We start from the raw sequence: 23,772 nt of genomic DNA on the forward strand, positions 1-23,772 counted from the left end.
AACCATAGCAGAAAGAAACAGAAAACTCTTTCAGATCTCAGTCACAGCTCTCCTCAGTTCTTGAGTCCTGTCGCCTGTCCCTCAAGAAATCATCTTTCAACTTTAACTCAAATTCAATCATTCTAAAAAACCTTCTGTGACTCAATTCACACCATTGAAGATCCTTTATAAATTCATGTAATTGACCATTTTACTTAAATGATTGTGAAATATTTTTTAAAAAATATCTATTCCATGTCATACATTTCATGAGAGCAACACATAACCTGTAAACCTGCTAACTTGAAGGGGGAGAAGGTAAATACTTGGAGAATGTCTAGAAGATTATCATGCTATTCAATAATACATATTTATTTATATTCTAGTCAGAATATAAAAAGGAATCCAACATACACACATATACACACACTTTCTTTTGCCCATCTGCCCTACTATAATCCTTTAAGACCCCACCTCTCTATTGCTTGGCATTCTACATTTGAATATGAGAAGTAAGTTTATGTCATTTGCTGTGTGTTTTGTAAGTCAACCCAAGGCCTCCCATAAGTTAGAGAAGTCCCCTAAAAATTGAAGTACATAGAGCCTCATCCTAAATTTCAAACATAAGTAGACAATTCTGCAAAAAAACACTAGACATGAAATTCTTATGCCTTGATGGAGGAAGGCCATTGGTAAAAAAGTAAAGAAACTGCCTTGGCCCATTTTATTGGTTAGAACATAGGTGGGTGGAGTAAACAGAACAGAATGCTGGGAAGAAGAGGAAGTGAGCTCAGAGACACCATGCTCCCCTCTCCCGGGCAGACGCGATAGCTCTGCTCTACGCGATGGAGCAAGCCGCCAGGTCAGATATGCGAATTCTTCCCGGTGAGACCGGTGCTACACAGTTTATTAGAGATGGGTTGATCAGGATATGAGAATTAGCCAGTAAGGGCTAGAGCTAATGGGCCAAGCAGTGTTTAAAAGAATACAGTTTCCGTGTAATTATTTCGGATAAAGCTAGCCGTGCGGGCAGCCGGGGTGCTGGGGACGCAGCCCCGCCGCTCCTATTACAACAGAGTGGTTTGCAACTTACGCCTTCACCTGGTGCCCATTTCTATCCGTAAAATATAGCTAGTTTCAAAAATGTGTCTTAAAAATGTGGTACAACAAAGTAAGCAAAACTAGAACCTATCTTGTCCATTCCCCTCGGTCATTAGGGCATTCATTGATCTTCCAGCACATTTAAGTGAAGTGCAAGATGTCTCTTCTACAGAACTGAAGTTTATCTGTCCCTAACTATAATCAAAACTGAGGAAAGTGCACCTCAAATGTCAAGTAGTTAATTACCAGAGTATACCTACTCTATACACGATGACTGCACATGTGAAGAGCACACACACTGTACACACAATGACTGCACATATGAAGAGCACACACACTGTACACACAATGACTGCACATGTGAAGAGCACACCCACTGTACACATGATGACTGCACATGTGAAGAGCACACACACTGTACACACAATGCACATGTGAAGAGCACACACACTGTACACACAATGCACATGTGAAGAGCACACACACTGTACACACAATGACTGCACATGTGAAGAGCATACCCACTGTACACATGATGACTGCACATGTGAAGAGCACACACACTGTACACACAATGCACATGTGAAGATCATACCCACTGTATACATTATGACTGCACATGTGAAGAGCACACACACTGTACACACAATGCACATGTGAAGATCACACACACTGTACACACAATGACTGCACATGTGAAGAGTACACTGTACACACAATGACTGCACATGTGAAGAGCACACACACTGTACACACAATGACTGCACATGTGAAGAGCACACACTGTACACACAATGCACATGTGAAGAGCACACACACTCTACACACAATGACTGCACATGTGAAGAGCACATACACTGTACACACAATGCACATGTGAAGAGCACACACACTGTACACATGATGACTGCACATGTGAAGAGCACACACTGTACACATGATGACTGCACATGTGAAGAGCACACACTATACACACAATGCACATGTGAAGATCATACCCACTGTATACATTATGACTGCACATGTGAAGAGCACACACACTGTACACACAATGCACATGTGAAGATCACACACACTGTACACACAATGACTGCACATGTGAAGAGTACACTGTACACACAATGACTGCACATGTGAAGAGCACACACACTGTACACACAATGACTGCACATGTGAAGAGCACACACACTGTACACACAATGACTGCACATGTGAAGAGCATACACACTGTACACACAATGACTGCACATGTGAAGAGCACACACACTGTACACACAATGACTGCACATGTGAAGAACACACACACTATACACACAATGACTGCACATGTGAAGATCACACACACTGTGCACACAATGACTGCACATGTGAAGAGTACACTGTACACACAATGACTGCACATGTGAAGAGCACACACACTGTACACACAATGACTGCACATGTGAAGATCACACACACTGTACACACAATGACTGCACATGTGAAGAGCATACACACTGTACACACAATGACTGCACATGTGAAGAGCACACACACTGTACACACAATGACTGCACATGTGAAGAGCATACACACTATACACACAATGACTGCACATGTGAAGATCACACACACTGTACACACAATGACTGCACATGTGAAGATCACACACACTGTACACAAAATGACTGCACATGTGAAGAACATATACTGTCCACACAATGATTGCACATGTGAAGAGGATGAAAACAGCTCTCACATGACCATGGTACTTCTTTTGGACTCAGATGCTATGTAACAACAACAATGACAAAAGAAAGCCAGGGCACAGGACTTGGTGTGTTACCACACATAGCAAAATACACGAGTATGTGCACAAAAGCCACAAATAGTCAAAAAGGGTGCAACGGAAGGCACTAAAAACCTATGAATTCCAGTTCTGTGATGGGAAAGTATCCCTAAATTCTTTCTCCAGAGTTTCCAAGCTATAACACGTATCTTCAGCTCTTACCTCATAAGCACCAAGAGACCAAGAGATAGTTTACTCAAGGACCAGTTATGAATGGTTGTTCCAGAACCATGGATTCTGGTTGCCCCAAATAACACGTTCCAACATGGTAATAGTTTCATGAAGTTTTCACAGTAACAAAAACGAAACAAAGAAAGTCACAAATCAAGGCACTTTAAAAATGTATTGGTATCACTGGGTGTTGAGGCACACACCTTTAATCCTAATAGCTGTGAGAAAGAAGCTGGTAGATCTCTGTGAGTTCCAGCCCAGCCTGGTCTATATAGCAAGTTCTAGACCCCAGTACACAGTGAGACCCTGTATCCAAAAAAGGAAAAATAAAACCAAGCAAGAAAAAAAAAAAAAAACCCTACATTAGTGAGACAATCAGATAGACAGGTGACAGTGCCAAGCAGGGAAATCTGCTACAGGCCTCAGATGACATGATGACATCTGATGACATCCTTGCACTTTGGGCTGGTGATTATCACAGGGATGTTACATGAAGCACAGAAGTAGCACTTAATGCTTACTAAGGCACTACAATCGGCCAGTCAGCCTTGTATAATCTTCAACATGTGTACCTTTTTGCTGGGAACTTCAGTTTGCACCTTATTTAAACCCAGCTTGCAGTAACTCAGTGCTATGGGTGAGGGGTCAGCAGCCCACGACATTATCACTAGATGACAGCGGCACATGCACCTATTCCCAGTTGTAACAATCAGAGAAACATCTCCAACCAAATATCCTACGGCCATAGGTTGCAACCATGCCCAGAGAATTTCTCTGTCCGTATTAACAGTGGTAATTTGGCTGCTCCCTGAGGACCTCCCTGTCCTGAAGTCCTCTCACAAGGAGGCATCTTATTTCAACTCTGACATATTTAAGAGACAAGAAAGTAGGTGGGAGAGGTTATCCTTTGTTCCCACAAACATTCTCAAATAGTTTAATATTCTTCAAAAGCACAAGCTACTGTGAAAGTTCATGGCACTGGTTCACCAGCTGCTCCGATTCCTTCTACTGCCCATTAACCTCTGACATTCTCTCTTCAGCTCCAACATTCAACAAGCACTATATCCTTCAACTCCCACCTCCAGATAAAGTCCATCCTGGAGATATAGTTCACTGGCATATGGCTAACCTCGTATGTATAAAGTTTTGGACTTGATCCCACAACCAATAAATAAATACATATCCCTTGAATCTACAACACTTCATTCCCAGGTACTGTTGCATTTTTTGGAGATGGAGAACTTCCTTCGCATAGAAAATTACTAGCAGGAATTATAGACAGTCGTTGCCTTTCCCCTTTACTCCTGGCTCAGCATGTTCTAATTTGACTTTCGTCATTGCTTAATAAACAAACAAACAAATACATAAATAAATAAATAAATGAAACCAACAACAACAACAAAGCAGAAACTGGAGAGCAATGTAGTATATGTGTTTTCCATTTTTACTTCAAACACCTGTGGAAAACAACTTACATGAAAGCCTGTTAGTTCTAGTTCCCTGTTACAGTTCCCAGTCCATGGGTGATTCCAGACTTGGATGCACCAGAAGACCATAGCAGAGGGACCATCTGGTGAAGCAACTCATCTGATAGTGGGCAGAAAGCAGAGAGATAAGGTCCAGGGACAAGACAGCCCCAAGAAGCCATCTCCAGCTAGACTCGACCAAGGTTTCCATCATGACTAAATAGCAGGTAGCCTACTTTTCACATTCCAACTACAACACAGCCAATGACATTGTTTCTCCCACACTTGTCCATTAAGATACTTATGCCTCTCATCTTCATGAGAGTCCTTTCTGTTTTCTCTGCCTTGCTAGCCACTTTCTCTCAAATTCCCTTTTCTTGTTTCCTTACTAAAATGCTTATATGCCCTGACAAATGTTCAGGACTCGACTCTTTAAATCTCTTTTATAATCATGAATGTAGTACACATACTCCTTTTTATAAAATTGTGCAGCCTTGGTGACTGCCACACTAATCACATATGCATAGGTGACAATATAACTAGACAGAAGGTAAAGACAGCCATAGAAAACGCTGAAGGGTAAATTGTAGGAGGGGGTATTTGGGAAGAAGATGAGAGCTCAAAGAACCATGTCATCAATGTCTTACTGAGCTCCTTGCTCTACTATTCCTGAGCCTGAGTGTCATCTGTACTACAGATAGGGAACATTTAATGGGTCAGTTCAGCCTAAATAGTCTAATCTAAGAGTGATATATCACAGAGTTAGTAAGACTAAATGAGAAAATATATGTGAAACACTAAGCATAACCCCACACAAAAGTGAATGGATTAGTGACTTCTTGGGGACAGAGCAAATCTAAAGTGTCCAACAACAGCAACAAATACTGGGTTGGGTTTTATTTTAATGACTATTTTAAATTTTATTACATTTATTCGTGTGTGTGTGTGTGTGTGTGTGTGTGTGTGTGTGTACATTGCTACAGTGTGTGGACAGCCACCTGGGTCCTAAAGATCAGTTTGCCTTAGTGGCAGACACCTTTACATACTGAGCCATCACAGGGGTCATTTGCATTTCCCTGAGACAGATTCTCACTGTGAAGCCATCACTGGCCTGGAACTCAGTATGTAGATTAAGCTGGGATCAATTTTGCTTCAGCCTCTTAAGTGCTGGAGTTACAGGCAGATGCCACTGTGCCTGGCAATTTTTAGTTGTTTTTTTTAAAGGATGCTCTTATGCACATGATTGGCAGTTATATAGCCATTATGTATCATTCTATTGAAGAAATGAAAATAACTGAATTCAGTATATTTAAATCATAGTGAATATATTGAAAAAATCAAACTCTTCTTGCTAGGCAATGCTAGGATAGCAATCTACAGCTATCAAAGAATTAATTTAAAAAATGAAGCATTTATCCATTCTTTCCCTATATGAGACTGTATTCTGGAGTGATAAAATATATCTAATGAATATTGAAAACTATTCAGAAGAGAAAAAACATCAACCTAAAGATGCAAAGGAAGTAACAGAATTAGAAGAACATCGGTATAGGTCCCTGATAGGATAATGATCACTTAGTGGATATCAAAGACACAAAAAACACATTGGAGAAAAGAAGTCAACTAAGAAAAAAGGAAAAGCTGCCACCATGCCCACACCCAGGGACTGCTCACAGCTGAAACAGAACGAGAAAGCTAGGCAGGGCAGCCTACTGATGTTGGAGATTTTGAATCACAAATTCAAAACCAGTCATGAACACAGGCTGACCACCAACCCCTGAGAAACAGAAAGTAACTGATCATGCATCAAATCATACATTAGAATGCCACCTTCCTGTCCATCTTAGCTAACACAGAGTTCTAAAGAGGCATTAGTTACTCCACACGGTCAAGTTATTTATATTCAAAGAGTTCCATTATAGCCTATAGCTGTCCTTCAGTGTCCATAGAGGGCTAGCATCAGGGTCGCTGCTATGGGCCGTAGACATCAAAGTCCAAGGATGCTCAAAATACCGTGTTTACATATCCCCTTAAATACTTCCTCTTAAAAACTCTAACTTATCTCTATATTAATTGTAATATCCAATACAATGTGGATATTATTTAAGTAGGTGTGATAACATTATCCAGCGAATGAGGAGGAGAGTCTACACGTGTTTGTTACGCTAACACCATTTGTTTGTAATATCTGCAGTCCACAGTTGTTTGATTTCAAGGCTACCGAACCCCGAAGGATAAAATGTCACTTAGGATCCTTTAGGAGATGTATTATAAAGTATCTGATGCTAAAATAATAATCCTACGATTGATTTGATATTATTCTGTTAAAAAACAGTAATAGAGTTAGGGAAGGGAGGATGAAACTACTGTAATACTAGTAATATAAATGGCATATGAAGCTGAGAAGTAGATTCCTAGGATTTCATTAGACTTCTACCTACGGGAGTGGGGCAGAGATTTGCACAGTGAAATATCTCAGCTCTGCTGTTTGAAGACTTTAATGTTAGCATTCTAGGAGTAGAAGTTTGATTATCTCAAGTTTGAAGCCAGCCTGGTCTACACAGTAAGGTCCTGGCCAGCCTGGGTTATATGGTGCGACTGTCTCAGAGATTTCACAGACGGGCAAGTCCCGGAAGCCACTCAGTGACAAAGTGCTGTTTAGTATGCATCAAGATTCAGGTTGAATTCCAAGCACCACATTAAATATTGTTTGATGATATAAGAAACTGTGTCTCAAATATTTTTTAAAAACAAAATCAAACAATGTACACACACGATTTTGCAATAGACAACCCAGTTTTTGAAAGAGTAAATGCAAGGCATTGTGGGGAGAATTGGAGAGCTTTTGTCCTTTCCAGCTACTTGCAGCTGTAATATATAGAACTCTCTTTTCTGTCTAGAGAAAACAATCTAACTGGTCAAGGAAGTGGGCAGTGGCATGAACTTTTGTGTCTCTTCCAGAAGCTGAGGACTGAGGAATCTATCACGGGACAGGATTCCTTGGAGAGCAGGGCATGATGGTGGACATCCATAATGCCAGTGCTTGGGAGGCTGAAGCAGAAAGAGTGTAAGCTCAACACCAACCTAGGGTATGTAGTGAATATGGGACAGCCTGGGCTGCATAATAAAAGTGGAGAATAGATTGGCCTGATGACATCTAATTTCAACCGTGCCTCTTCTTTTTTGTTTTATTTGAATTTTTTTCATTTTAGGTAACAACCCCAGTTCCCCCTCCCTCCCTTTCTCTCACCCCCCCCACCATCCCCTCATCCCACACCCTATCTACTCATTAGAGAGGGTAAGGCCTCCCTTGGGTAGTCAACAGAGTCTAGTAGGCAGGACCAAGCCCCTTCCCCCTGTAGCAAGGCTGGGCAAGGTATCCCTGTATTGTGAATGAGCTCCAAAAAGCCAGGACGAGTACTGGTCCCACTGCCAGGGGCCAACCCAACAGATCAAGCCATATAACTGTCATCCACATTCAGAAGGCTTAATTTGGTCCCACGCAGGTTCTCCACCTGTCAGTCCAGAGTCCCTGACTTCTTAACTGTACAAACTGGATGACTGAGACTAGAACCAGTAGTCCATCAGGATCCATTTGTATTGCTCCACCTCCAACGACACAGACACATTTCAAAGGATTCTTGGTTCCTTCATTTCTTCCCCTTATTAGATGAAAGCTTGTCAGTCATAAACAGTCATCCTGAACATCTGAACGTGCTCAGTTATTGACATCTTTATTCTATCTCATACCAACTAAGCTGTATTCTGTATTTATTTAGTACAGAGTACCAACTGGCTAAAGCCACACCTGTTGAATAGACAATACGCACAGCATTGCAATGAGCAGCAGCCTGTAAAGGAGGGGGTCACTTTTGTCACTGGGAACTGCAAAGCCCACAGAACTGGCCAAAACCCTGCAGAATGCTAGACTACCACTCTTTCTGTTCCTATGCTACAACCCTAGCCCAGCTTCCCCATCCCCAAGCTTGAAATAGTCATCTTCATTAATCCCGATGGTTCATTAATATCTTGGTAATAAAGGGTTTAGAAACAATACCAAGTAAATATTATTTAGTATTATTCTCATTATTATTATTCTTAAAGTGCGGGGGGGAGTCAGTGGTTAAGAAAGTTTCTGCTGTTCTGGAATTCCTGAGTTCAGTTCATACCAGTTACAGTGGATAGCTCACAAACCATCTGTAACCCCAGCTCCAAAGACCCCTAATGCCCTCTTCTGGGTTCCCCAGGTACTCATGTACACAAAGTGCACACATACATGCATATACACAGGCACACACATGCACACACACTATTTTTAAAGGCTAGGGATGGAGAAATGGTTCAACGATTAAGAGTACTCTCAGCTCTTACAGAAAACCTGGATTCGGTTTCCAGAATCCCATGGCAGCTCACAACCATCTGTAACACCAGTTCCAGGTTATCTAACACCTTATCATGGCCTCAGAAAGCACTGGCATACATAATGGCACACATATATACATGCAGGCAAAACACTCATACACACAAAAAATAATTACTTCTTTCAAAGATACCAATCATATACTCAATACTTGTAAATGTGATCAATAAGAATTTGGTTCAACTTGAAGGAAATTATAAGTTTACTGTAAAACCATTTAAAAAGATAAAGGAAGCAAAGATCAAATCATATTAACCTACTTTTATTTACTTTACATCTAATAAACTATAATTTAAAAAGCAATATTTAAGACCTTGTTTATGGGAAACATGGTGACACGTGCCTATCTTCCCCGGAGCAAGGAGGCTGAGGCAGTAGGATTGTGACTTTAAAGTTGGCCTAGGATGCATAGTGAGTTCCAAGCAATCCTGCACTACTAAAAAAGACACTGTCTTTAAAAAAGTAAACAAAACAAAACAAAAATAAAAACAAACAATAAAGATCCCACAAGACCTCCTCATTAGATTCCATAACTTTGGGTTATTTTCTTCTTAAGAACACTTACATTATTGATGTGGGAGTGTCACATATCAATCTGTTGATTTCATTGGTTAAGTAATAAAGAAACTGCTTGGCCCTGATAGGTTAAAACATAGCTGGGTGGAGTAAACAGAACAGAATGCTGGGAGGAAGAGGAAGTGAGCTCAGAGGCCATACTCCCCTCTCCCGGCAGACACGATGGCTCCGACCCAGGATGGACATAGGCTAGAATCTTCCCGGTAAGCACACCTTGGGGTGCTACACACATTATGAAAAATGGGCTAGTCCAGGTGCGAGAGTTAGCTGAGAAGAGGCTAGGTATAATGGGCCAAGCAGTGTTTAAAAGAATACAGTTTTCATGTAATTATTTCAGGTAAAGCTAGCCGGGTGGCGGGGACGCAGCCCCGCTGCTTTGTATTACTACACATTATTTTACTATGCTTATTAAACTCCTGCTTAAAACAACTCATCTGATAATAGCCTGGGGACTCACAATCCATTAATGCTCCCCATGAATATGAACCCCTCTGTCCTCCCTCTCTCTCTGCATACAGCTTCTTTACACTGCAACAAACACAGCTATATGCATATAGAATTAGTTTTACATTCAAGCACAAGTTGTAAATGTTCCTCTTACCTCAATGAACAAAACCCAAAAAACCAGACAAACATGGCAAGAGCTGCTAGGGTAAAAGTAGAAAGATGTATCATCCCACTGAATGTAGGAATCCTCCTGTGTTAGCAAGAATCAAAATCTCTCATTTAGCCCTGGAGCTTGACTCGACATGTGTCCAGTGGCAATATAAAATGTATAGAAACACACACACACACCCTTGAGAAAAGATATCACTATGTTTCTCAGACTGGTCTTGAATACATGCACTCAAGTAATCTCAAGTCCTCAACCTCCCAAGTATTTGTTATTATAGCCAGGCACCACCACAACCCTGGAAAATCCTTTTTATGGACAGACCTATGTGGGGTAAAAGTCATTCAATATCCATCAGTATCTTGTGAAACAGGCAGACCAAGGATTTTTTTTTTTTTCCACTGAGGGGTAACCCTGGGAGTTAGGCAAGCTAAACACAGGGCAAGCTAAACAGAGTACTTAGTCACTGAGCCACAGCCCTCGTCCTGGCAGAGCTGGGATTATCGTCACAACTTCAAAGAACTAGCTATGGAATGAGAAGGTTCCAGAATCTTCCAGCATCATAAGACTGGACAGTGGCAATGCCAAAGCTGGGTATCAACTTTGCTACCCTCATTCTTATTCCAGGGACCTTCTGCTTCTGTGTCAGCCAACAGCTCTGGGGAAAGCTTTTGGCAAAATTTCTGCCATCAAATAGAAAAGAAACAGACCATGTGGTCTGCACCCTGCAGGGGCGCACAGCCGAGTTCAAATGACCTTCGCTCAAACAGGAACTGATTTTAAAGTGGTCTGTTTAAAACCAGTTACAGGATTCGATACCTTTAGAGGAACTGAGGAGGAGGAGAAGCTGAAAATCCTTAGGAACCGACTGTCCATGAAAGACTAGAAAGGCCTCAGAGGATAGTCAAGAGGAAGCATGGTGCCTGTGCTAACCAGTAAAAACACACTGAGCTCACACAAGAACCCTGAACTTGTAGACAAGATGCAGGGCGTGGGCTCTGGAGCTCACAGCAGAAAGTCTCTGGATCTTTCCTCATTTGTGTCCTCCCACAGAGTGACAATAGAAGTTTCTTGTTTATTTGCCTAGGTGATGCAGTTAATGCTTGCTTCTTTCCCTTTCTTTCCTTGTTAAACCAGTTTACACCCTAAGCCATACTCAAACTCATGGCCCTCTTTGTTCAGCCTGCTGAGTGTTGGGATTGCTGGAGGGCATCACCATGCCAGGTTAGCCTTCAAGCATCTGCTTGACTTTGGTTGCTATTATTGTTTTGACAGAACACAGGACAACAGAGCATCAGTTCTCAACCTGTGGGTCACGACTCCTTTCCTGCCTATCTGATATTTATACTATGATTCCTAACAATAGCAAAATTACAGTTATAAAGTAGCAATGAAATAATGTTTTGGGGTTCCCACACCATGAGGAACTATGTTAAAGGGTCGTAGCATTAGTGAGGCTGAGAACCACTGCAATAGAAGAACCCCTTCTTCACATAGGCAGGAAAGATGGCTTAAAAGTGGGTGGGAAGGAATGAGTGAGAAGGCTTCCCGCAGTAAAATGGCAGATTAGAGAAGCAAGGGATTAACAACTATCAGAACCTATTGCTTTGTAGAACTAAATTGAAAGGAAAGAACAGTTCATCAGAACATCTACCTTAAGGCCCATAAATAGGGCCTGGAGGACAGCTCAGCAGTTAAGAGCATTTCCTAATCTTCCAAGGGGACTTGAGTTCAAACACCAACACCCATGTTAAATGGTTCACAACGGTCTGTAACTCCAGCTCTGGGGTATCCAACACCTTCGTCTGGCATCTCTGAGCACTTGTATGCATGTACATATTCACATCAACATCCACATGCACATAAAATAATAAAAATAGTCATGAAAAATACATGGAAATGGAACAGTGCACTTCATTGCAAAAAGGGTCTTACTCAGTGCCCAGGAACTCACTCGTCATCCCCAGATAGCCTCAAACTCAGGGCAATCCTTCTGTTTCAGCCTCCCAAATGATATACCCACAAGTGTGATCTACCACATCTGGAAAAATAGTCTACTCTTCTTTTCATATTTGTTTGCTTTGTGTATGTGTGGAGGTCAGAGGACAGTTTGTGGGAGCCTTTTCGCTGCATCTATCATGTAGATCTCAGAGACCCAGCTCAGGTCAGCAGGCTTAGCATAAAGTGAATTACCTCACAGGCCCTGGATAATAGACTCTTCAGTGATTGGAGGACCGTTTAAGATAAATTAGGGTGGAAACTACAAAATTCTTAGAATCAAGTGAAAATGAAAGCACAAGAACATTAAAAATACAACAAAGCAATTCTAAGGAAAAAGTTTAAAGTTATGAGTACTTACGTTTAAAAAGTCATTGTTATTAAAAGGGAATAAATCAATATGTACCTCAAAATCTTAGAAGAACAACAACAAAAAAAAAAGAAAAACCAGATACTAATAGACAAAAACAAAGAATAAGAATTATCACATAAATTGAAGAAGCAAAAATAATATGAGGAATAAATGAATCCAAGAGTTGGGTCTTTAAAAAGACATAATCCACAAAGTTAAAGGCAAACTAAAAAGAGAGAAAACCAAAATTAGTAAAGAATTTCACAGACAAAAGCAAAACCTTAGGTCAGGTAGATTTTTCCAGAGTTCAAATAAGAATTAAAATCACTGAATTCAAATATAGTCCATAAAGGAGAAAGAGAAGGAGCCTAAGAAAATCATCTTAGGAAACCAGGATGCCTTGATAGTAAATCAGGTAAAGATTGCTACTATGTGTAACAATCAGCCAACCAATAAAAAGAAACAAACATGTGAACAAGGCTAAAACTTAATAAAATATCACAAACCAAATTCAACATTTCAAATATCTTAGACTACCACCAGATTAGCTTCATTCCAAGAATACCAGAGCAATTCAATGTTGTGGGTAAAAGTAATAAAACACATAACTGGACTGAGAGAGAAATAACATGATAATCTCAATAGTTACCGAAAGGACTTCTGATAAAAACATCCACTCCTGAAAAGAAAGCTCGGAAGAGCTGAGAACTGAAGGACTACACTGTGTACTTACAGACAGCACTAGACTAGATGAGGGGGAAATAAAAGCTAGGTCTCGAGGATAAGGAACCAGACAGCGTGCCCAGGCTCTCACCACTTTGCTTGATGTGCTAGTCAGAGCAATAAGGAAAGAAAAAGAAATATATGGTGCAAAGACAAATGGCACAGGCCAAATTAATCCCTATTTGCAGAAGACATGAGCCTATACTGTAGAGACTCCAGCAAAACACTCTTGGGTCTGTTGAACACTTCAGCAATGAAACACACTACAGATTCAACACCAAAAACTTTCAATTGCAAACTTTCGGGATCGGGAGAAAACAATATCATGCTGGCTTTGAAAAATAAAACATCTCGGAACAAACATGACAATGAAAACTACAGCATTTGAAGAAAGCGGTAGACGATGAGAAGACTTTCTGTGCTCGTGGAACGGCAGAATTAATATGGTAAAAAATGACTGTTTACTAAGTTGATTCTTGATCACACACTTACACACACAATAAACATAATTTTAAAAATTACAAATGCAATCGCCTGTTCAGATTGACATGGAAGTATACATGGCAGCTTCATATGGACAGATGGTCAACACTGAAAAAGAAGATAATTCTCTGGGATTTGTAATCAGACATTTTGCAAAGTCACATTTATACAAGCCATATGGTACTAGTTAAAAACAGAAAACACATAAGAGCAAAGAATAGAAACCTCAGAAACAGATATATAGATTACAAAGATATATAATAATATAAAGTGGTGTCAAAGAGCAAGTAACAGACTATTTAGCAAGAGATTTTGGAAAACTTGGCTTTCCACATGGAGAAAAGAAAACACTGAATCTACACCTCACACCTGACACACTCAAGGGAACTCAAGATCAAAGAAGTTAAAGGGCAGGATGATAAAATTAGCAGATGAGAAGTTTTTGCAAGCCTGGAGGAAGAGAGATTTTCTTACACAAACGGAAAAAAACAGCAAAAGCATAAGTGAAACACAGAAATTTAAAAGAAGGAGAAAAAGAGAAGATATATTTGCTACCCAAACCTGCTTCTGTATCTCAAGATTAATCGACATTGAATCCTCTAAATAGGAAGGGTTTGTCTATAGGATGGGGCTTGGTTTAGAAGCGCTTGGGGGGACTGGATAAAAAGGTTCTATTACCTTGTTAGAAAATACTCATAAAGCCACAGTGTTTGACCAGGCCATAAAACAAGCAGCAGACTCTCTTACTATCTAAGCCCAGGGCTCACACATAGCCAAAGCAACCTGATTCTCAATAAAGTGTTTAAAAGTTTGACTGAAAAAGAAGATGACTCTTTGACAAATGGCAATGGGAAGACTGGATATCCCATGTGGATGAATGGAACCAGATCCCCATTTTGTCTTGTAGAAACAAATGCAAACAGATTCAAGACCTCAGACCTTAAGGTGGGAGGGGGAGATGGTTCAGTTGGAAAAGTACCTGCCATGCGAGCATGCAGACCTAAGATGGAACCCTCAGAATCCAGGTAAAAAGCAGAGTTCAGCAGCACCCACTTCAAATCCCAGCAATGGAAAGGCAGAGCCAGGAGAACACTGGGGCATGATGATAAGAAAGAAAATCATAATAAAGTAAACTTATTACACATGTTAGGAATAAAATTTTGGTTAATTGTGCTGTGTAATGTTATTTATTTGCAAAGTTTTTGCAATAAAGTTTAAAATTGAAGATCTTAATTTTAAAACTGTTGTATAATTGCACATCTAGAGCAGAAGCTTAGATAATAGCAAAGTGTTATGCTAAGTATAAGTATAGTTTAGAGGAAACATCCCAGAAACTAATCTGATGATACCTGGGCAAATTACATATGCCTTGACTGCAAGGCCAAGCAGTCTCACTTCCTGTTATACACAATGGAGTAATCCTCACAACACCCCCAGGTCCAATTCACGTACTCACCAGAGTGTTTCTGTGAGGACCAAGGAAGTGAGGAATCAAGATCCTCACTGTGCAAATGTTTGATAACATAATCACCAGAGCTGTCACCTCACATAACTCCAGAGGAACATTAAGGGCACAAGAAAAAAGAGAATAGTGCCCCCTGGTGCTGTCCAACCCGCAGAGCTTTTAGCCTTTGGGACACTGCAGAGCAGCAATAAGGAACAAGAAAAGAGCTAAAAACGTACTAGGAAAAGTCTGTAGTAATGCAGTTGACCTTCAGAAGAATGACGTCTATAATGAAGTACAAACCAAACACACATAGAAACACTATACATTCAACAAAATTAATACATACATTTCAAGGACTTCAAAAGGATAAAAATAGTTCTCGTGGCAATAGGGTATCAGAGAGGTGAATAGATGTTAAAAAAAAATAAACAGAAAAATACCAACTGGTAGATGATACTGGTGCATCAGGAGAGAATGAAGGAACCATTACCAAGCTGAGCTCTCTGGGCAAAAGCAAGAAGTTCAAGTCGCCAGCCTCTCACAATAGACCATGTTCATTGGAGAATTTACTATCTTGTGAAAATTCATATCACTGTCTCCACGCAGAGGACTCAGGCTCCAGCTGTGGCTACCTCATGGTTTTTATATTAGAAAAATCAAGTGAATTAAGCCCATTTTTTAAAAAAGGAAGGTTTTGTCTGACTAAATAATGCCAGTGTATCATGACATAAGAAATATGAGCAACCAGATTTTTCCCCTGAAATGGTGTCAATTCCACCTAGAATGAACATCTTTAAATGTCTAGGGCACTGGGGACACAGAGATGGGTAAAACCAAGCAACAAGGGGACCAGGCTAAAAAGCATTAATGTATGTTAAACTGTATGAGATGCTTATTACATATCACATACTTAATACACAACATAATAATTTACAAATCTTTAAATTAAAATAATCCTAAAGCAGCTTCCACATGTGGGGAAATACAGCCTAACCTAAAAGGCAAACAAAATGAAACCTAGCCTCTGAGCGTCTAGATGAGTATGGGCTACATATTGTCAAAAATGATCAAATAAGGCATCTGCAGAAATGTTATCATCGGACTATTTCTGTATGCCATTTCTCTATCCCCTACCAACAAGTTATAAATTGCTTTTTATCTGGAGTGTTACTCTGAGAATCCTTCTCTTTCTCTGCTCAAGGCCTGTTAAATTTAATCTAAGATTTTTCTTTTTAACAATATCACAGAACATATTACATGTATAAAATATCTATGTGATTTTAGACTTTATTCTTGGGATAAAGTGACATCAGTGAAATGTTTTTAGCTTGAGACTAGCCAATGTAGAAGTGTATTCGACTGTACTATGAAGGCAGAGATTCACGGGTGCTAACACATGCTTTAATATTGAGCTACACTTCCAGACCCCAACTGTGTGTTTTAATAGTCTGGTCTTCATACCTTGTGGAAAGAGCCAGACCTTGAGTAGAAGAATGCAGAGAAGCTGGTGATAGTGATGAGAGCTTGGAGACATGGAGGCAAAGTGGTGTAAAGTAGGAGACATTTCAAAGAGGTATTTTTAATGGGAAGACTAATTGGTGGTAGAGTATGAAAGAATCAAGGAATGAAGGAATGAGGTCAGCCCAGACAGCGGTGCCTTGGTGAAGAGACTCAGAAGACAGTGTCTTCTATGTATTTTGTTTTTCTCTACAGAACTTTAATGTCAAAGCCGGGCATGGTGATACATGCCTTGATAGGAGCAGACAGGCAGACAAAAGCAAACCACAGTAGTGTTTCTTGAAGCTAAACCTAAAGCCATACCTCTACCCTTCATTATTACAAGGCGAAGGAGAGTGAAAGTTGATCATACTCAAATGAACCACATTAGAGAAATGATCCAAGTCAGAGACTAAAGGCTCCTAGGATAACTTCTTCACATTTGCCACATTTTCAGTTTAGCAATATGAGTCTCTTTCTAAATGAGAACAGCTCTTACCGCACCTTCTATGCCTCCCCAGAAAATACCGAGTCCCAGCACAATCAACAAAAGTCTGAATTTATTTCTAAAAACAGGATAGCAATATATCCAATTCAATATCTAAAAATAAGCAGGCAGGATGCTTTCACAACCATCTCCCACTCTCACAGCCATTTAACCAAAGCAACACTGCACAGACAGGAAGGTATAATTGGCTTCTAGAACATCTTGGCAGCTATAAAATACAATACCTCCCACAGAGAGCTCACATCACTTACCATCTCCAACTGGGCAAGGATTAGTCTGTGGGAAAGAGAAGAATTCCTAAATTTATGGATCAGTTGCAAAAGAGTATCTTTTTGTGGCTTCATTTGTTATTCTTTTAGAGAGAAAACTTGTACCTTAGCAATGAAGTGACTTACTACTTACAAAACTCTGCACTCTGTGCTCAGCTGCAAATATATGGGATCCTGTAATAGTTCATTGTTTTCTAATGGGCTAAACTACACTACACCAGTTTGAAAATCAATTAAAAAATTTTAAAACCTAGGAGTGTTTTGTCTTCTACATATTTTTTTTTTCCTCTGGACCAAAGTTCACCCAGAATCTACATTGGTCAGCTCATAACTGCCTATAACTCCAGCTCCAGGAGCTCCAACACTCTCTTCTGGCCTTCACACACACAGATACACACATGCAGAATCACACATAAACATAAGTAAAAACTAAATAAAAGTAAAACGCAGTATAAAGTTCGTACATTTGGCAAAATTACATCAATTATTAAGTCACAGACAAATTTTATTTCTCCTTAATGATCCTTAGTGCTGAATTGCACTCCTAATACAAAAATAAGAATGGAGGGAAGTAAAATTTTACCTATTCCTTTACTTTGTGGGATGGAGTACACATGGGTGTGGGTGTGAATGTGTGTGTGTGCACATGTGCAGAGGCCAGAGTTGTTCAGAACTGGTGTGATTCCACAAGCACTGACCACCTTATGTTTTGGAACTAGGGGCTTTCCTGGTGCAATGCTCCCCAGTTAGGCTAGATTCCCTGACCTAAGGATCTCCATGCCCATTCCTTGTGTAAAATTCAGCTTCTGGTGCTTGCGTATCAAGCACTTTACCCTCTGATCTATTTCCCTTGCCTCAAAACTTTTTGAGTCATTCTTCATTAAGCAGTGGTTCTCAACTAGTGGTCATGAGCCCTTTGGGCCTCAAACCACCCTTTCACAGGGGTTGCACATCAGATATCCTTTATATCAGATAGTTACATTATGATTCATAACAGTAACAAAACTACAGTTATGAAGTAGCAACAAGAATAGTTTTATGGCTAAAAGGTCACTACAACCATAGTGTATTAAAAGGTATTAAAAGGTCACAGCATTAGCAAGTTTGAGAACCACTGCTCATTAAGGACGTACTTAAAGATGAAGCTATAGCTTCATTAGGTAGAATTCAGAGAGAGAAGGTAGAGCGCCTGCTCAGCATACACAAAGCTCTAGATTTGACTCTCAGAGCCCCATCCAAAAATATATGTACGTTAAGAGCATATGTATAGAGCTAGCAAGATGGCTCAATAGGTAAAGATGCTTGCTGCCAAGCGAAAGTCCTGAGTTTGATCCAAGAAAAGATTCTGGAAGTTGTCCTCACCTCTACATGTGTGACACAGAGAGAGTGTTTGTACACACACACACACACACACACACACACACACACTAAATATTAAATTAAAATTATTAAATTAAAATGTGTGTGTACATACATTAGTATACACATATACGGACACCTAAATTTCTGTACTGTGGTTACCATCTCAAATTTAACCAGGGCAATCAAGCACAGATGGTGTGTGTTCTCACCAGTTCTGACAATTATTATGCTATCTTTCCTTCAGTGACTATAGCTAGTTTTAATTGACCAAAAAGACTGGCAATTCTCAGGTTTAGATTCAACAGGTTGTAGCTGACAGCAGGAAGCCTCAGTATTCCCAACATCCTTGCATTGGCCCCCAGAAAAACTCTGTGGACAAGAATTTACCAAGAACTCACATACTCAGTGTTTATGAGATTGGCACCCAGCAAGATACACAATAGACATGAGTAGACAGACAGAAAGCAAAAGTAGGTGATGGATGGATGGCATCTGGCAGGCAAGGCAAGAAAGAAGACCAAAAGAAATCCTGAACCCAGAGTGCAATGTGATGCAGATATCATGTGTAGACTGCGATCTGGAGCAAGTCTGGGAGAGCTAACAGGCCTCAGAAAATGTGGCTTCCACTGGGCCATTTTCAGATGCTTCTGGGGTCTGGGAAAGGAAACTCATGTTCATGGAACTGCAAATATATTAGCTGTCTCAGTCACTATTTTATGAGGGAATCAAGAGAGGGGAAGGCTGAAAACTCAGAGGGTTGATGGCTGATGGTGCACAGGACAGAAACACTGAACAGGGTGCCAGCTGCCTGATCCCACCCCTTTCCCCTGCTCTTGTCATTGCTTTGGAGTTTTTCATAGATACTGTCTCACACAGAGCCCATGTTATCCTGGAACTGATTATATGGCTCAGACAGGCTTTGAACTTGTGACAATCTTCCCAATTCCACTTCCTGATTACAGGTCTAAGCCACCAGACTGGGCTCCCACACCTCCTTTAGTAAACAACACCCCCCCCCCCCCATAACCAACATCATCCTTATCTGGGCCTCCAGAAACCTGAAGTGATGAAAATGCTTATAATAGAGAGAAAGAAAAAAGAAATAGAAAACATGATGCACAAATAAACCATTTTTAAGAAATATTTTCATTATGTAGCTAAACAAATTATATCCTGCCAAGTCTTCATAATAATATCAGAGCTGTTTGGTTCTGTTTTTACACATTTGACTCTGACCACTTTGAACAATGAAACTTATTTTTTTAAAAAAAAAAAGTCAGTTAAGGTAATCAATTAACACCAATTAAACACCTGCTCTTTGCCAGGCACCGTGGTAGGGCTGTATTACATTATGTCATTGACTCATAACATTCTCAGTGTGGAACTGTGTCTGCACCTTCATATATATGAGGAACAGTCACTCGAGAGTCATTTAGCTAAAGAATAAAGCTAGGAAGCAAATAAGCAGGATAACAGGGTTTCTAAAACCATCACCCCACACAGTTGCAGCAACTTTTGAATAGAACCCGAAGGGAGCACACTCATGGCACCTGTTCTATCTCAAATGCGCATGGCTAAGAGCCAAGTGCTTAAATGGATTTTAAACCAAGCCAAAATTCAGGGCATAAGGCAGTCAGTCATTCAATGTACCACTGAAGCTTTAGGGCATTTAACTTTGATTCAAGCCACGGTTCTATAGAATCTTCCAGACAAGGCTAAAATGACTGAAGAGCAATGTTCTTAGTCACAGGTTCTCTTGTCAAATTCTTTCTAGTGTTTGGAACCCGATACAACAATATCCATCACCCCTGTTTGCTTGTTCAGAGGAATGACATCATTGTCTTTCTTCACTTGGGGTGCGGGGTGGTTTTGGTTTTGTTTTTACATCGACTGGCATTGGACTAGGAGTGATCTGCTCCCCCTTGCTTCCCAAGTGCTGACATTAAAGCAGTGTGCTTCCTTACCCAGCCCAACAACGTAATTTTCAAAATATCTTCTTCATTTATGTCAGCCACTAACTGTACTCTATCATGAGCTACTGCTACCAGACTGCTCGGGCTGTAAAATTTTCAATATGATTCTTTTAAAAACTGTGTATTGAAGGCAAGGGTAGAGCCAGGTATGGTGGCATATGTCTGCATTTGCAACACTTGGGAAACAGGAAGACCAGGAGTTCAAGGCTAGCCTCCCTTACTAGTGGATTCAAAGCTAGGTGCATGAGATAGTGTACTGTGAGAAAATACACGCTCACAGAGTGGCCCATTCTTTCTACTAAAACAGCAAATAAGGTAACCCTTAGAAAAGCCAAAATGGGAGGCACAGATTTCAAGCCCTTTGCCAATCAGTCCTTCGTCAATTAGCCCTTCAGAAGCTCAGTGGTCTGCTTGCCTTTGTTCTCTACACACTAATGACTGGATTGTTTTTTAAGGACATACCCTGAAGAGTATTACTTGCTCAATGCTCTTAGTCAGCTTCTCTGACTTGTCTGAGCCTTGGTTGCTCATAGAACAAGTGACTAGGCATAGCTATCCTATAAACTATGGCAAAGATTACATATACTTACATAACGCACTATCCCAGAGGAAACATGGGAAATATAGATAGCATCATAATTGTAGGATTTTTAGAATCAATTATAAAAAATTTAAGGAATTTGGAAGACTGGGAAAGCAAATAAAAATAGCGCTAAAGAATAAAAGAAGTGATATCCAAGGAGAAGTCAAGAAACTACACAGATACAAAATCTCAAGCTACAGAAGACCATGGCCTCTGGTCCACACATTTAGGCTGCTCCTCAGGCCAGCACTAGCGCTTTCACAAGACAATGATGTGCCTGACGATGACAGCAAGCCTCTTTAAAACAGATGGAACTTTCATTGCATGTGTTCAAAAGGGAGACAGATTAAGTGCATAATTGACTGGAAAGATTTCTATCAAAAGTGATTTAGCATCACAAATTCAATATATTAGATGTCCAAACTTTAATTAACTGCACCTATTACTAGGTTAGGAAACTAATTCAGTTATAAAGCCATTGCTAAGCATCAAAGAGGCCCTGAGTTTGACACCAAGGCCACTTTTCAAAAAAGAACCTCTCAAATTCTTCCTACTAAATACTGAAAAAAGATACATTTCAAATAAATTAATTATGAAATTCTCGAAATGGAATGCCCTGCAATGCCATCAATTTCTTCACAGCTAAAATGAGACCACCTCATTGCTATGCATTTTCATGTCTACCAGAGACACAATCCTGGGCATGGGGCTCTCTTCACTTGAACGATTTTCCCTAGTCTGCAATGCAATAAAGGAGAGAAATGCCTGCTCCTTTCCCCAGAGCTGGAAAGCTAAGGAATGCTGGGCAAAACAAAGAGATACAAGGCTCTCCTGACTCAAAGGCAGCTGGAAATTAATTCATCTAAATAACTCCACACTAACACCAAAAAATCTAGTTCTTTAAGGACAACACTCTTTAGGGAGTGTTCCCTGAGTGCTCCCTCAGTCCCAGGTAATTTTCAAAGTGCAGATAGATCTGCAGAGGATTATAAAGTGGCAAAAAGTGGCAGGTGACAAGAAAAGGGTCAACCTGGTGACCCCCTGACAGCACAAGTCTCCGTGACAGCTGTCTCAGAGGAGAAATCCGGCTTTCTCTCCCTTAAAATTTACCCCCCCCCCCATTTATCCCAAGGACAGTCAGATCATCAACCACTGCTAACAGAAACCAGAAATAGCTTGTCTGCGAAGACATTAGATCTGGTAACGACTTTTCAAAGATTCCTGGTCTATAAGCTGTCATCTAGTGCCAAACACACAAACACTAATAACAAGAAAAGGTGACTCAGTGGCCAGTGTCCTCTTCTCCATTTGCCTTGGAGCAAATCACACAGTATACACTTGAGAGAGTTAAGTTAAATCTACTCACTGTGTTCTTTTTCTCTGCAACACAGAGTGAATGAAAGAAATGTAATGAAGAAGCGGCTTTACAAAAATCTACTGGTTAGCCAGTGACAGCCATTCCCGAGCCCCTAACACCAGGCTGATGGCTGCCACACGAGAGTGACTGGCTGTACTTTTACTGTGCATAATAACAAAAGTGTGCTCGAAGAAACCAACAAAGCTCTCATGTTACCAAGCCGTACCTTCAAGAGTTGCACATTTTAAATTTAAAATTACTAGCAAAATTAAGGAATGTCCAAGATATAAGAACACTTTTGGCAAAAGGGAAATAAACCTTCAATATATTTAAGGTACCATGATCTGTCGGGAATTCGTTCAGCGCTCGTTTAACAGGTTCTATTACCTCACTTTCTGCTTTAGACTTGATAAACTCTGGGGAATTAATTGTCTTTCACCTGTGTGATTGCTGAATAGATGATAGATATTAGATAGGTAGATAGATAGATAGATAGATAGATAGATAGATAGATAGATAGGTGGATAGATATAGATAACAGATAGATAGATAGATAGATAGATAGATAGATAGATAGATAGGCGATAGGTAGATAGATAGATAGATAATAGGTAGATAGATAGATAGATAGATAGATAATAGATAGATAGATAGATAGATAGATAGATAGATAGATAGATGATAGGTGGATAGATTGATAGATAGATAATAGATAGATAGATAGATAGATAGATAGATAGATAGAAAGATAGATGATAGGTGGATAGATAGATAGATAGATGATAGGTGGATAGATTGATAGATAGATAGATAGATAGATAGATAGATAGATAGATAGATGATAGGTGGATAGATCGTTTTTTCAGTACAGGTACCAAAGCCCGGACCATTGCACATCCTAGGCAACTTTTCTCCCGCAGAGCTGAACCCCAGGCTCTCATCTTAGTACCTCCCTTCCACTTAGTAAAGTTTGGGAAGCCAGTGCCATGATTCAGTAGTCAGTGTGTAAGGCTGTAGCTCACTGTTAAAGTGTTTGTCTAACAAGTGGAAGGTTACTAGCATCAAC

The 23,772-nt window shown here is 40.2% G+C and overlaps 1 protein-coding gene across 1 annotated transcript in view; it reads right to left on the bottom strand.

Moving 5' to 3' along the window:
- The window catches only part of Fmn2 (formin 2), a 298,401-nt gene that overhangs the window by 270,868 nt on the left and 3,761 nt on the right, over nucleotides 1–23,772 (bottom strand). The window lies entirely within an intron of this gene.

Source organism: Microtus oregoni, unplaced genomic scaffold, assembly GCF_018167655.1.
Source record: "Microtus oregoni isolate MIOR12 unplaced genomic scaffold, Mior012 000086F_ref0000336, whole genome shotgun sequence".
Lineage (NCBI taxonomy): Eukaryota > Metazoa > Chordata > Mammalia > Rodentia > Cricetidae > Microtus > Microtus oregoni.